We start from the raw sequence: 14,554 nt of genomic DNA on the forward strand, positions 1-14,554 counted from the left end.
TTCGGACGTATGTGGTCCGATGAGAGTTGATTCAGTTGGTGGATCAAAGTACTTCGTGACATTTATTGATGATAAATCCCGTAGGATATTCACATATTTCATGAAGAACAAGTCCGAAGTTTTCGAGAAGTTTAAAGCATTTAAGACCATGGTGGAGTTGCAAACGGGTTGCAAAATTAAAGCTTTGAGTAGCGATAATGGTGGAGAATACCTTAGCAACGAATTTAACAAGTATCTTGAAACCAATGGTATTAAAAGGCAATTAACTGTCCCCTACACCCCACAACAAAATGGTGTAGCGGAAAGAGCAAATCGCACATTAGTTGAAATGGGACGTTGCCTTCTTATTGAATCAGGACTCGATCAAAATTTGTGGGCTGAAGCGGTTGCTACTGCAACATATCTAAGAAATAGAAGTCCATCAAAAAGTTTGGAAAACACTACTCCAATGGAGGTATGGTCTGGTCGGAAACCAAATGTTAATCATTTGAGAGTTTTTGGTTCTAAAGCTGTTGCGCTGAACAAAAGGGCAACTTGGAAGTTTCAAGAAAAAGGCGAGAGAATGGTCATGGTTGGATATTCATTAGTATCTAAAGCTTATAGGCTCTACGATTACAAATCTAAGAGAGTTGTGGAAAGACGAGACGTTATCTTTGATGAAGATAAAACATTAGAAAAATCTCAAGAGCAAGTGCCAGAAATGTATTTTTATGTGCCATCGGAAAACTTAGAAACCCAGGAATCTGTCGAAGGAGAAATAGAGGAAACTAATGAAGAAATCGATGAGGAACAGTCAAGTTCGGATGACAGTTTTCAAGAAACAGAAGAATTTCTCGGATTTACTTCTTCAGATGATCAAGAAAATCCTGAACCTACAGATGCCCGAAGAGGACGAGGTAGACCTAAGATTATTCGAAATGGTAGACCTGGTCGTCCCCGAAAAGAATACAACTTACTGAATAATGTGGTGGAGGATAGTATTCCTAAAACATACAAAGAAGCAATATCCAGTAAATTATGTGCCAAGTGGAAGCAAGCCATGGAGAATGAGATGCTATCGCATCATCAAAAGAATACGTGGACAATGCAGGATCTTCCGCCTGGATGTAAGCCAATCAATTGCAAATGGGTTTTCGCAGCAAAGAAAAATAAGAACGGTCAGGTGGAGCGATATAAAGCACGGCTAGTCGCTAAAGGTTGTAGTCAGAAATTCGGCATAGACTACAATGAAACTTTTTCGCCTGTGGTAAGATATTCAAGTATTCGAATGATACTTGCATTAGCAGTAGAACATAAAATGCACTTGCACCAACTAGATGTTGTCACCGCGTATTTACATGGAGATTTGCATGAAGAAATCTATATGCGTCAGCCAGAAGGATTTATCGATGAGAAGAACAAAAATAAAGTCCTACGCTTAAACAAATCCCTTTATGGCCTTAAACAAGCGGGTCGGGAGTGGAACTCAACGCTAAATGATTTTCTGTGCAAGATTGGATTTGAAAGATGTGACAACGAGCCTTGTTTATATAAATCAAATCGAAACGGTCATTTAATGCTAATAGCTGTCTATGTGGATGATTTAATAATTGGATGTGAAAATGAAAAGGAAATTTTGAAACTGAAGGAGGAAATTGCAACCAATTTTGAAGTGACCGATAAAGGATTGTTAGAGCACTTCCTGGGAATGGAAGTTCAACGAGATGGAAAAACTGGTGAGATTAAAATATGTCAAACTAACTTTATAAATGAAATTTTGAAAGAGTACGGTATGGAGAACTGTAAGCCAGTTTCAGTACCACTCACTCCTGGTTTTCAAAGTAAGTGTGAAGGTGAATGCAGAAAAACAGATCCCACGGAATATCAATCTCTGATCGGCTCCTTGCTGTACTTGGCTCTGAAAACTCGCCCTGATATACTCCATTCGGTTACCAAGCTTTCGCAAAGAAATAAGGATCCACACGTGGAACATTTGACAGCAGCAAAACATATTTTACGATATTTGAAAGGAACTAAAGATATGAAACTGCACTTTAGTTGTGGAAATGGTAAACTCATTGGTTACGCAGATGCTGATTGGGGCGGATGCACTACAGATCGGAAGTCATATTCCGGATCAGTATTTTTTATTGGAAATTGTGTGATTTCCTGGGAGTCCAAGAAACAAGATATAGTCGCTTTGAGTAGTACGGAAGCAGAGTATGTGTCAACTTCAAACGCATCAAAGGAAGCTGTATACTTAAGCCGATTACTACGCGAACTTGGATTTCTGAACGAAGAAACTGTTACTATCAACGTTGACAATCAGGGAGCTTTGCAGTTGGCATCCAACCCGGTTCATCATAAAAGGACAAAGCATGTGGACATCAAGTATCATCATATCCGGGATCTAATAAAATCAAATACAATAAAATTGGTTTATTGTCCAACAGATGATATGGTTGCCGACATATTTACAAAGAACCTAGCGAAATCGAAACATCAGAAATTTGTCAATTTAATCAATTTGAAGTAACTCAAAATGTAAAGAATATGAATGTTGTGGTGGAGTGTTGGGAAAACACTTTGTATCAAAATACTTTGCTTTAAATTGTTTCAACAAACATATTCTTCTTTGAAAAATATTGTGTATTGTAATTTGAAAATGTCAAATATTTTTTTTCATTCTATCGTTTCTATTGCTTGTCGTCTAGTAGTGTTGTTCTGAATTTCAATTTGTCAATTGTTTTTGTTCCTTAATAAATTTTGTATAAAATTGAATATCTTTGTGTTCCGCTTAATTGGCAAATATATAAGGGGAAAATCTTTCCGAAAAGAAGAAAGAAGACACATATTCCCAAGATGGTTGCTTCTAAAAAATATTTTTTAAAAAATCCACGTTTTGTGGTTGCTTCTAAAAAATATTTTTTAAAAAATCCACGTTTTGTGGTTGCTTCTAAAAAATATTTTTTAAAAAAACCACGTTTTGTGGTTGCTCCAAAAAATATTTTTAAAAAAAACCACGTTTTGTGGTTGCTCCAAAAAATATTTTTTAAAAAATCCACGTTTTGTGGTTGCTCCAAAAAATATTTTTAAAAAATCCTCGTTTTGTGGTTGCTCCAAAAAATATTTTTAAAAAAAACCACGTTTTGTGGTTGCTCCAAAAAATATTTTTTAAAAAATCCACGTTTTGTGGTTGCTCCAAAAAATATTTTTTAAAAAATCCACGTTTTGTGGTTGTTCCAAAAAATATTTTTTAAAAAATTCACGTTTTGTGGTTGCTCCAAAAAATATTTTTTAAAAAATCCACGTTTTGTGGTTGCTCCAAAAAATAATTTTTAAAAAATCCACGTTTTGTGGTTGCTCCAAAAAATATTTTTTAAAAAATCCACGTTTTGTGGTTGCTCCAAAAAATAATTTTTAAAAAATCCACGTATTGTGGTTGTTTCAAAAGATAATTTTTAAAAAATCCACGTTTTGTGTTTAATTGAAAAAATATTTTTTTAAAAAATCCACGTTTTGTGTTTAATTGAAAAAATATTTTTTTAAAAAAATCAACGTATTGTGTTTAATTGAAAATATATTTTTTTAAAAAATCCACGTTTTGTGTTTAATTGAAAAAATATTTTTTTAAAAAATCCACGTTTTGTGTTTAATTGAAAAAATATTTTTTAAAAAATCCACGTTTTGTGGTTGCTCCAAAAAATATTTTTTAAAAAATCCACGTTTTGTGGTTGCTCCAAAAAATATTTTTTAAAAAATCCACGTTTTGTGGTCGCTCCAAAATATATTTTTTTAAAAAATCCAAGTTTTGTGGTTGCTCCAAAAAATATTTTTTAAAAAATCCACGTTTTGTGGTTGCTCCAAAAAATAATTTTTAAAAAATCCACGTATTGTGGTTGTTTCAAAAGATAATTTTTAAAAAATCCACGTTTTGTGTTTAATTGAAAAAATATTTTTTTAAAAAATCCTCGTTTTGTGTTTAATTGAAAAAATATTTTTTTAAAAAATCCACGTTTTGTGTTTAATTGAAAAAATATTTTTTTTTAAAAAATCCACGTTTTGTGTTTAATTGAAAAAATATTTTTTTAAAAAATCCACGTTTTGTGGTTACTTGAAAAAATATTTTTTAAAAAATCCACGTTTTGTGGTTGCTCCAAAAAATATTTTTTAAAAAATCCACGTTTTGTGGTTGCTCCAAAAAATATTTTTTAAAAAATCCACGTTTTGTGGTTGCTCCAAAAAATATTTTTTAAAAAATCCACGTTTTGTGGGATACTTGAAAAAATATTCTTTAAAAAATCCACGTTTTGTGGGATACTTGAAAAAATATTCTTTAAAAAATCCACGTTTTGTGGGATACTTGAAAAAATATTCTTTAAAAAATCCACGTTTTGTGGGATACTTGAAAAAATATTCTTTAAAAAATCCACGTTTTGTGGGATACTTGAAAAAATATTCTTTAAAAAATCCACGTTTTGTGGTCACGCCAAAAAATATTTTTTTAAAAATCCACGTTTTGTGGTTGCTCCAAAAAATATTTTTTAAAAAAATCCACGTTTTGTGGTCGCTCCAAAAAATATTTTTTAAAAAATCCACGTTTTGTGGGATACTTGAAAAAATATTCTTTAAAAAATCCACGTTTTGTGGGATACTTGAAAAAATATTCTTTAAAAAATCCACGTTTTGTGGTCACGCCAAAAAATATTTTTTTAAAAATCCACGTTTTGTGGTTGCTCCAAAAAATATTTTTTAAAAAATCCACGTTTTGTGGTTACTTGAAAAAATATTTTTTAAAAAATCCACGTTTTGTGGTTGCTCCAAAAAATATTTTTTAAAAAATCCACGTTTTGTGGTTACTTGAAAAAATATTTTTTAAAAAATCCACGTTTTGTGGTTACTTGAAAAAATATTTTTTAAAAAATCCACGTTTTGTGGCTACTTGAAAAAATATTTTTTAAAAAATCCACGTTTTGTGGTTACTTGAAAAAATATTTTTTAAAAAATCCACGTTTTGTGGTTACTTGAAAAAATATTTTTTAAAAAATCCACGTTTTGTGGTTGCTCCAAAAAATATTTGTTAAAAAATCCACGTTTTGTGGTTGCTCCAAAAAATATATGTTAAAAAATCCACGTTTTGCGGTTGCTCCAAAAAATATTTTTTAAAAAATCCACGTTTTGTGGTTGCTCCAAAAAATATTTTTTAAAAAATCCACGTTTTGTGGTTGCTCCAAAAAATATTTTTTAAAAAATCCACGTATTGTGGGATATCAATTTGTGGGATATCAATTTTAAAATATTTTGTGGTTGCTTCAAAAAATATTTTTTAAAATATCCACGTTTTGTGGTAGCTCCAAAAAATATTTTTTAAAAAATCCACGTATTGTGGTTGCTTCAAAAAATATTTTTTAAAAAATCCACGTTTTGTGGATGCTCCAAAAAATATTTTTTAAAAAATCCAGGTTTTGTGGTTGCTCCAAAAAATATTTTTTAAAAAATCCACGTTTTGTGGATGCTCCAAAAAATATTTTTTAAAAAATCCACGTTTTGTGGTTGCTCCAAAAAATATTTTTTAAAAAATCCACGTTTTGTGGTTACTTGAAAAAATATTTTTTAAAAAATCCACGTTTTGTGGTTGCTCCAAAAAATATTTTTTAAAAAATCCACGTTTTGTGGTTACTTGAAAAAATATTTTTTAAAAAATCCACGTTTTGTGGTTACTTGAAAAAATATTTTTTAAAAAATCCACGTTTTGTGGTTACTTGAAAAAATATTTTTTAAAAAATCCACGTTTTGGGGTTGCTCCGAAAAATATTTTTTAAAAAATCCACGTATTGTGGTTGCTCCGAAAAATATTTTTTAAAAAATCCACGTTTTGTGGGATACTTGAAAAAATATTCTTTAAAAAATCCACGTTTTGTGGGATACTTGAAAAAATATTCTTTAAAAAATCCACGTTTTGTGGTCACGCCAAAAAATATTTTTTTAAAAATCCACGTTTTGTGGTTGCTCCAAAAAATATTTTTTAAAAAATCCACGTTTTGTGGTTACTTGAAAAAATATTTTTTAAAAAATCCACGTTTTGTGGTTGCTCCAAAAAATATTTTTTAAAAAATCCACGTTTTGTGGTTACTTGAAAAAATATTTTTTAAAAAATCCACGTTTTGTGGTTACTTGAAAAAATATTTTTTAAAAAATCCACGTTTTGTGGTTACTTGAAAAAATATTTTTTAAAAAATCCACGTTTTGTGGTTACTTGAAAAAATATTTTTTAAAAAATCCACGTTTTGTGGTTACTTGAAAAAATATTTTTTAAAAAATCCACGTTTTGTGGTTACTTGAAAAAATATTTTTTAAAAAATCCACGTTTTGTGGTTGCTCCAAAAAATATTTGTTAAAAAATCCACGTTTTGTGGTTGCTCCAAAAAATATATGTTAAAAAATCCACGTTTTGCGGTTGCTCCAAAAAATATTTTTTAAAAAATCCACGTTTTGTGGTTGCTCCAAAAAATATTTTTTAAAAAATCCACGTTTTGTGGTTGCTCCAAAAAATATTTTTTAAAAAATCCACGTATTGTGGGATATCAATTTGTGGGATATCAATTTTAAAATATTTTGTGGTTGCTTCAAAAAATATTTTTTAAAATATCCACGTTTTGTGGTAGCTCCAAAAAATATTTTTTAAAAAATCCACGTATTGTGGTTGCTTCAAAAAATATTTTTTAAAAAATCCACGTTTTGTGGATGCTCCAAAAAATATTTTTTAAAAAATCCAGGTTTTGTGGTTGCTCCAAAAAATATTTTTTAAAAAATCCACGTTTTGTGGATGCTCCAAAAAATATTTTTTAAAAAATCCACGTTTTGTGGTTGCTCCAAAAAATATTTTTTAAAAAATCCACGTTTTGTGGTTACTTGAAAAAATATTTTTTAAAAAATCCACGTTTTGGGGTTGCTCCGAAAAATATTTTTTAAAAAATCCACGTATTGTGGTTGCTCCGAAAAATATTTTTTAAAAAATCCAAGTTTTGCGGTTGCTCCAAAAAATATTATTTAAAAAATCCAAGTTTTGCGGTTGCTCCAAAAAATATTATTTAAAAAATCCACGTATTGTGGTTGCTTCAAAAAATATTTTTTAAAAAATCCACGTATTGTAGTTGCTTCAAAAAATATTTTTTAAAAAATCCACGTATTGTAGTTGCTTCAAAAAATATTTTTTAAAAAATCCCCGTTTTGTGGTTGCTTCTAAAAAATATTTTTTAAAAAATCCACGTTTTGTGGTTGCTTCTAAAAAATATTTTTTAAAAAATCCACGTTTTGTGGTTGCTTCTAAAAAATATTTTTTAAAAAATCCACGTTTTGTGGTTGCTTCTAAAAAATATTTTTTTAAAAAATCCACGTTTTGTGGTTGCTTCTAAAAAATATTTTTTAAAAAATCCACGTTTTGTGGTTGCTTCTAAAAAATATTTTTTAAAAAATCCACGTTTTGTGGTTGCTCCAAAAAATATTTTTAAAAAAATCCTCGTTTTGTGGTTGCTCCAAAAAATATTTTTAAAAAAAAACCACGTTTTGTGGTTGCTCCAAAAAATATTTTTTAAAAAATCCACGTTTTGTGGTTGCTCCAAAAAATATTTTTTAAAAAATCCACGTTTTGTGGTTGTTCCAAAAAATATTTTTTAAAAAATCCACGTTTTGTGGTTGCTCCAAAAAATATTTTTTAAAAAATCCACGTTTTGTGGTTGCTCCAAAAAATAATTTTTTAAAAAATCCACGTTTTGTGGTTGCTCCAAAAAATATTTTTTAAAAAATCCACGTTTTGTGGTTGCTCCAAAAAATAATTTTTAAAAAATCCACGTATTGTGGTTGTTTCAAAAGATAATTTTTAAAAAATCCACGTTTTGTGTTTAATTGAAAAAATATTTTTTTTAAAAATCCACGTTTTGTGTTTAATTGAAAAAATATTTTTTTAAAAAAATCAACGTTTTGTGTTTAATTGAAAAAATATTTTTTTAAAAAATCCACGTTTTGTGTTTAATTGAAAAAATATTTTTTTAAAAAATCCACGTTTTGTGTTTAATTGAAAAAATATTTTTTTAAAAAATCCACGTTTTGTGGTTACTTGAAAAAATATTTTTTAAAAAATCCACGTTTTGTGGTTGCTCCAAAAAATATTTTTTAAAAAATCCACGTTTTGTGGTTGCTCCAAAAAATATTTTTTAAAAAATCCACGTTTTGTGGTCGCTCCAAAATATATTTTTTTAAAAAATCCAAGTTTTGTGGTTGCTCCAAAAAATATTTTTTAAAAAATCCACGTTTTGTGGTTGCTCCAAAAAATAATTTTTAAAAAATCCACGTATTGTGGTTGTTTCAAAAGATAATTTTTAAAAAATCCACGTTTTGTGTTTAATTGAAAAAATATTTTTTTAAAAAATCCACGTTTTGTGTTTAATTGAAAAAATATTTTTTTAAAAAATCCACGTTTTGTGTTTAATTGAAAAAATATTTTTTTAAAAAATCCACGTTTTGTGTTTAATTGAAAAAATATTTTTTTAAAAAATCCACGTTTTGTGTTTAATTGAAAAAATATTTTTTTAAAAAATCCACGTTTTGTGTTTAATTGAAAAAATATTTTTTTAAAAAATCCACGTTTTGTGTTTAATTGAAAAAATATTTTTTTAAAAAATCCACGTTTTGTGTTTAATTGAAAAAATATTTTTTTAAAAAATCCACGTTTTGTGGTTACTTGAAAAAATATTTTTTAAAAAATCCACGTTTTGTGGTTGCTCCAAAAAATATTTTTTAAAAAATCCACGTTTTGTGGTTGCTCCAAAAAATATTTTTTAAAAAATCCACGTTTTGTGGTTGCTCCAAAAAATATTTTTTAAAAAATCCACGTTTTGTGGGATACTTGAAAAAATATTCTTTAAAAAATCCACGTTTTGTGGGATACTTGAAAAAATATTCTTTAAAAAATCCACGTTTTGTGGGATACTTGAAAAAATATTCTTTAAAAAATCCACGTTTTGTGGTAACGCCAAAAAATATTTTTTTAAAAATCCACGTTTTGTGGTTGCTCCAAAAAATATTTTTTAAAAAATCCACGTTTTGTGGTTACTTGAAAAAATATTTTTTAAAAAATCCACGTTTTGTGGTTGCTCCAAAAAATATTTTTTAAAAAATCCACGTTTTGTGGTTACTTAAAAAAGTATTTTTTAAAAAATCCACGTTTTGTGGTTGCTCCAAAAAATATTTTTTAAAAAATCCACGTTTTGTGGTTACTTGAAAAAATATTTTTTAAAAAATCCACGTTTTGTGGTTGCTCCAAAAAATATTTTTTAAAAAATCCACGTTTTGTGGTTACTTGAAAAAATATTTTTTAAAAAATCCACGTTTTGTGGTTGCTCCAAAAAATATATGTTAAAAAATCCACGTTTTGCGGTTGCTCCAAAAAATATTTTTTAAAAAATCCACGTTTTGTGGTTGCTCCAAAAAATATTTTTTAAAAAATCCACGTTTTGTGGTTGCTCCAAAAAATATTTTTTAAAAAATCCACGTTTTGTGGTTACTTGAAAAAATATTTTTTTAAAAATCCACGTTTTGTGGTTACTTGAAAAAATATTTTTTAAAAAATCCACGTTTTGTGGTTACTTGAAAAAATATTTTTTAAAAAAATCCACGTTTTGTGGTTGCTCTAAAAAATATTTTTTAAAAAATCCACGTTTTGTGGTTGCTCCAAAAAATATTTTTTAAAAAATCCACGTTTTGTGGTTGTTCCAAAAAATATTTTTTAAAAAATCCACGTTTTGTGGTTGTACCAAAAAATATTTTTTAAAAAATCCACGTTTTGTGGTTGTACCAAAAAATATGTTTTAAAAAATCCACGTTTTGTGGTTGTTCCAAAAAATATTTTTTAAAAAAATCCACGTTTTGTGGTTACTTGAAAAAATATTTTTCAAAAAATCCACGTCTTGTGGCTACTTGAAAAAATATTTTTTTTTTTAAAATCCACGTCTTGTGGTTACTTGAAAAAATATTTTTTAAAAAATCCACGTTTTGCGGTTACTTGAAAAAATATTTTTTAAAAAATCCACGTCTTGTGGTTACTTGAAAAAATATTTTTCAAAAAATCCACGTCTTGTGGCTACTTGAAAAAATATTTTTTTTTTTAAATCCACGTCTTGTGGTTACTTGAAAATATATTTTTTAAAAAATCCACGTCTTGTGGCTACTTGAAAAAATATTTTTTTAAAAATCCACGTCTTGTGGTTACTTGAAAAAATATTTTTTAAAAAATCCACTTCTTGTGGTTACTTGAAAAAATATTATTTAAGAAATTCACGTCTTGTGGTTACTTGAAAAAATATTTTTTTAAAAAATCCACGTTTTGTGGTTACTTGAAAAAATATTTTTTAAAAAATCCATGTTTTGTGGTTACTTGAAAAAATATTTTTTAAAAAATCCACGTTTTGTGGTTGCTCCAAAAAATATTTGTTAAAAAATCCACGTTTTGTGGTGACTTGAAAAAATATTTTTTTTTTAAAAATCCACGTTTTGTGGTTGCTTCAAAAAATATTTTTGTAAAAATATTCACGTATTTGTTAATTTTTTACAGAATATTTTTTCAAGACTCATCGCAAATGTCCTTTCAATTTAGTATAACTCCAAATTACCTTGTTTTAACCATAGATTAAGTCCCAAAACCACCAATACAAAGCTGGCGAGAGCTTTAACCCAAAAAAAAGAAAAAAAAATAGACACACAATTGCAAATCTCCCCCAAAAGACCTGTCTTGCAACTGGCCACACAATATCCTGTTCAAAGTTTTTTGGGCACTACTCTACTTGAATTTCAAACGAAAATACTCTGGAATATGAAGTGTTGATGACTGTGTTCCATAGATATCCATATAGTTAATGGTAGGTACCCCTTTGGGAATGGGGGGTTGTTATCTAGCAGCAGCTGGTGTTGGAGCACACAAATCAAACCAACCAAAAGAATATGAAGAAGAGAAAATAACATAAAAAAATCCTTGGACAAAAATGCAATTTAAACCGCATACGTTTGCATATGGAATAGTGCGGTGGCGGTGATGGTCAGAGGAACTGAACTGTGTGCGGTCTCTGGTCGCACATATGCATATGCGTATGTAAATAGAGGTGTAGAGGAAGGGATGGATTTAATATGTTCTCTTTACCACTTCCTTTTGAGCAGTAGAGTCATTCGAACTCGTGGGTGGGAGAGGGGACGTACACACATTGATAATCGAAATACAATAACGACAATGTAAAGAGGTGACGGCCAGGGCAGGCAGCATGATGGTGATGAGCAGGTGTGTTTTTTGTTTACACACACTATCAGGATACGAGAGAAAGCCATACGTTGCCGAACACTTATTACTTGCTGAGGGAAATAGAAACCCACACACACACAGCCACATGCACAGGTTCCCTTATCCGTTTTTAATATGCAAAATAAAATGCTGGACTTTTGAATACTTTTCCAACCACCGGACCAGGACACACATAACCCCACACACACACACTCATGTTTGACAAAGGCTTTGGTGTTCTCGGTATTTGTTTTTCTTGTCACAAAGAGCCATTATCAAGGATTTGTTTTAGTCCTTCGAGCTATGTGTGTTGAAGTTTTTTTGTTCACTTTTTTCCGAGTAATAAGTGTTGGTCTTTTCAATTGCTCTTTTTTACCAGGCATTGGGTTTACATTTTTTTCCAATTTTCCAGGACTTTAAGGGTAACCAAGTGTGTGTGCGTTTTGTGAACATTATTGTGAAAATTCAATTGAAGTTCATTTTCACTTGCTTCTCTCTTATGCAAAGATAGATGCTTTTAATGGTTCCATCCGATAGACAAGAGATATGCTATCACTGAAGAATTCAAGTCATAACCAACAGGACCTCATGCCGAACAACAGAAACCAATTGAACAAAGTTGTGACAATTTCTGGTAGACCAAAGGAAAAACACTACCACCACCATCTTCATCATCGTCATCATTGTGTGGAGCAGCAAAAAAAGACAAGACACGTTTTTAAAAATTATGTTCCTTTTTACGAAAGACGCAGAAAAGTCTGAAATTGAGGAGAGGGTCTCCGAAACGGAAACTTTTTCTACCCACATGTCAATTTTGTAATTTCCTTTACAATGTTTTTTTATTACGGCCAAGTTTTGGAAAGGACATCATCAATTGATCACAAACACACACTCGCACTCTCACACGGAAACCATATTCTTAAAACATGTCAAAGAAATGTCAACTTTGACATGTTCATTTTGACATTTATAGGATTTGTGGGCAAAAACAAAAAAAAAAAACAAAGGACATATATGGCAAAAGAATGACAGTCAAACAGACGAAGGAAAAATGCTTACGTCACACATAATTTAAAAATAATCAAAAAGAAACAAAAACAGGACATTTATGTTGTGCTTTTGATTGACAGGTGACACAATAAATGTTTTCAATTTTTTTCTTAGGTTGGCGGTAGGGGTAGAAGTCCACGTGTTTCATGTGAAATGTAAAAGGTAGTGGGTTTTCTTTTAAAGAAAATTGATTTAGGTATGGAATTGTAAATGCGTAATTTTATCCTAAATCAAAAGATTCCTCCCACCTCCATATCGCATTCAAACATTTTTTACTTTCCTTCATATCCTTCTCATAAAAACTATTTCCTTTAACTGATAATTGTCTATTAGATTCTTTGGTGGAAGGGAAGAAATCCACATGTTTCTCGTGAAATTTAAATATAAGTGGGTTTTCAATAGAAAATATCCTTTTCCGAATGTGTTAATTTGTCCAATAACAAACATGTCCCCCAAACCTTCGAAACACATTAAAATATTTTCCGATACAAAATTCAATTCCTTTCAATATATATTAAATCTATATTTGGTGAATTCATTTGGTGGATTCATTTTATTTTAAAGTAAAGAGAATGATTAAAAAGTATTTTTGGAGGGATATTGAGGTCACAACCATCAAAATACCGGAAATCGGGAGGTACCGTTGTATGAGGGCTATATGAAGACGTAGACCTATACCGACAAATTTCATTTGGATTGTTTTATACCCCCAAGGAAGACTTAATACCAAGTTTCAGCCATTTCGGAGGGATATTGAGTCCACAACCATCAAAATACCGGAATTCGGGAGGTACCGTTGTTTGGGAGCTATATGAAGACGTGGACGTATACCGACGTATTTCAGATGGATTGTTTTATACCCTTAAGGAAGACTTCATACCAAATTTCAGCCATTTCGGAGGGGTATTGAGGCCACAACCATCAAAATACAGGAAATCGGGAGGTACCGTTATGTGGGGGCTATATGAAGGCGTGGACCTATACCGACAAATTTCAAGTGGAAGGTTTTATACCCCCAACGAAGACTTAATACCAAATTTGAGCCATTTCGGAGGGATATTGAGGCCAAAACCTTCAAAACACAGAAAATCGCTAGGTACCGTACTATGGGGTTGTATGAACACGTGGACCTGTACTCACGACCATCCTAATCATATATGCATTTGCATAGGATTCCGCTGTCTAACTATGAGGACCAGTACACTAAAGTAAGATGCCTATGAGGCCAGGTACATTATAGTAGGATACCTATGAGGACAGCTGCACTAAAGTAGGAGGTCTATGAGACCAGCTATACTAAAGTAGGAGGCTTATGAGGCCAGGCATATGAGGACAGCTGCACTAAAGTAGGAGGTCTATGAGACCAGCTAGACTAAAGTAGGAGGCTTATGAGGCCAGCTACACTAAAGTAGGAGGGTTACGTGGCCAGCTACACTAAAGTAGGAGGCGTATGAGGCCAGCAAAACTATAGTAGGAGGGCTACGAGGTCAGCTGCACAAAATTAGTAGGTCTATGAGGTCAGCTACACTAAAGTAGGAGGCATATGAGGACAGCTGCACTAAAGTAGGAGGTCTATGAGACCAGCTATACTAAAGTAGGAGGCTTATGAGGCCAGCTGCACTAAAGTAGGAGGGTTACGAGACCAGCTACACTGAAGTAGGAGTCCTTTGAGGCCAGCAAAACTATAGTAGGAGGGCTATGAGGTCAGCTGCACAAAATTAGTAGGTCTATGAGGTCAGCTACACTAAAGTAGGAGGCGTATGAGACCAGGCATATGAGGACAGCTTTTTTTTTTTTTTTTTTTTTTTTTTGGACGGGGAAAAAATCATCGAAAGACTCTGGCTACCTGACTTCGCCAAGTGTGCGAGACTTTAACACGCTAAAATAACCCCTTTACTCTGATCCACTATCCCTGCGGTACCGCCGTACAAGCATTTCGTCGCAGTGGGGAATGTTCTAAAGAACACTGCTATTTATTATTCGCCTTCGAATCTCATCTTGTCTACGAAGTTCCAATATGATTGTCCTTACGTACTCGCATACATATTCCCAATTTTCGGGAGACATCAACATTATTTCTATCACGTTTTCTACACGAAGTTCGCTATTAACTTTCTGCTCTAAGTTTGCCCTCTCTACACTGAATCGAGGACACAAAAAGAATACATGGTATGGGTCTTCTACATGTTCTATACAGCA

General features: G+C 30.9%; 1 protein-coding gene across 1 annotated transcript in view; it reads left to right on the forward strand.

Annotated features, from left to right (window-relative positions):
* SPoCk (secretory pathway calcium atpase) overlaps nt 1–14,554 on the forward strand; it is a 314,424-nt gene that overhangs the window by 73,595 nt on the left and 226,275 nt on the right. The gene's annotated exons all lie outside the window — the stretch shown is intronic.

This window comes from Musca autumnalis, unplaced genomic scaffold (assembly GCF_047663935.1).
Source record: "Musca autumnalis isolate F117 unplaced genomic scaffold, ASM4766393v1 scaffold_4, whole genome shotgun sequence".
Lineage (NCBI taxonomy): Eukaryota > Metazoa > Arthropoda > Insecta > Diptera > Muscidae > Musca > Musca autumnalis.